Consider the following 2,094-nt stretch of genomic DNA (forward strand, 5'->3'; position numbering starts at 1 on the left):
CAGATTAGATTAGGGTCCATCCTACGGGTGATCTAATTTTTAACTTAGGTACCTCCATTAATGCCTTATCCCCAAATACAGACACAAAATGAGGTCCTGGGGAATTAGGGCTTCAACATATGAATTTTGAGGAGGATACAACAGCCTATATAACATACAGAATGCAATAAAATATTTGCAAATCACACATCTGATAAGGCAATAGTATCCAGAATATACTAAGAACTCTTCTGTGTGCTTAGTCGCTCAGTCACGTCCGACTCTTTGCAATACCATGGACGGCAACCCTCCAGGCTCTTCCTCTCATGGGATTCTCCAGGCAAGAATACTGGAGTTGGTTGCCATGCCCTCCTCCAAGGGATCTTCCCAACTGAGGGATCAAACACACGTCTCTTACGTGTCCTGAATTGGCAGACAGGTTCTTTACCACTAGTGCCACCTGGGAAGCCCAGGCAGGCTTAACTCTTACAACTTAATAAAAAGAAAATCCAATTAAACAATGAACAATGGATCTGAGAAGATATTTCTCTAAATAAGATATACAATTGATCAAGAAGCACATGGATAAATGTTCAATGTCTTTAGCCATTTGATACCAGGTAGATCAAAACCACAATGAGAATGCACTTCATACATACTAGGTTGGCTATAATAAAAAAGATAAATAACAGTTGCTAATGTGGAGACATTGGAACCTTCTTACATTGCTGATAGAATTGCTAAATGGTACAGCAACTTTGAAAAAGTTTGGTAGTTTCTCAGAAAGGTAAACATATATGCCTAAGAGAACTGAACGTATACATGCACACAAAAAATTGTATGTGAATATTCATAGCAGCATGATTCATAATAGCCAAAAAGTGGGGAGAGCCCTAATGTCCATCAAATGAGGATGTATAATAAAATATGGTCGTTGTTGTTCAGTTGCTAAGTCATGTCTGACTCTTGGTGACCCTGTGGGCTGCAGCATGCCAGGCTCCCCTGTCCTTCACTTCCTCCCAGAGTTTGCTCAAACCCATGTCCATTAAGTCAGTGAATCAGCTGTAAGTGTGCATATATCCTCTTCCCCCCCAAGCCTCCCCCCCACTCCCCCAACCCCCCCTTCTAGGTCATCACCGAGCACCAGGCTGAGTTCCCTGTGCTGTACAGCAGATTCCCACTCGGGCTTCCACTCGGGTGGTGCAGTGGTAAAGAATCCACCTGCGATGCAGGAGACAAGGGTTCAATCCCTCATCAGGAAGATTCCCTGGAGTAGTAAATGGCAACCTGCTCCAGTATTTCTTGCCTGGAAAATTCCATGGACAGAGCAGCCTGGTGGGTTACAGTCCATGACAAAGAGTAGGATGTGACTGAGCAACTGAGCACACACACACAGAGTGTATATGTGTCAATTCCAAGCTCCCAATTCACCACCACCCTCATCCCCCCAACTACTGTGTCCACATATCTACTCTCTGTGTCTGTGTCTCTATTTTATACGGATTTAGAAAGTAGACTATTGGTTGTCTAGGTCTTGGAGAAGGGGGAGAAGTTGAGGAAAAATGGGAAATGACTGCTAATGGATATGGGGTTTCTATTTTAGAGTGAAGGGAAAACATTTTAATTATAATGATGGTTGCACAACCCTGAATATACAAAAACTATTAAATTATATGCTGTAAGTAAGGGAATTATATGGTATATGAATTCAGTTCAGTTCAGTTCAGTTCATTTCAGTCGCTCAGTCGTGTCCGACTCTGTGACCCCATGAATTGCAGCACGCCCAGGCCTCCCTGTCCATCACCAACTCCCGGAGTTCACTTACAATCACGTCCATTGAGTCAGTGATGCCATCCAGCCATCTCATCCTCTGTCGTCCCCTTCTCCTCCTGCCCCCAATCCCTCCCAGCATCAGAGTCTTTCCCAATGAGTCAACTCTTCACATGAGGTGGCCAAAGTACTGGAGTTTCAGCTTCAGCATCATTCCCTCCAAAGAAATCCCAAGGCTGATCTCCTTCAGAATGGACTAGTTGGATCTCCTTGCAGTCCAAGGGACTCTCAAGAGTCTTCTCCAACACCACAGTTCAAAAGCATCAATTCTTCGGTGCTCAGCCT

Source organism: Bison bison, unplaced genomic scaffold, assembly GCF_000754665.1.
Source record: "Bison bison bison isolate TAMUID 2011002044 unplaced genomic scaffold, Bison_UMD1.0 scf7180017864232, whole genome shotgun sequence".
Classification (NCBI taxonomy): Eukaryota; Metazoa; Chordata; class Mammalia; order Artiodactyla; family Bovidae; genus Bison; species Bison bison.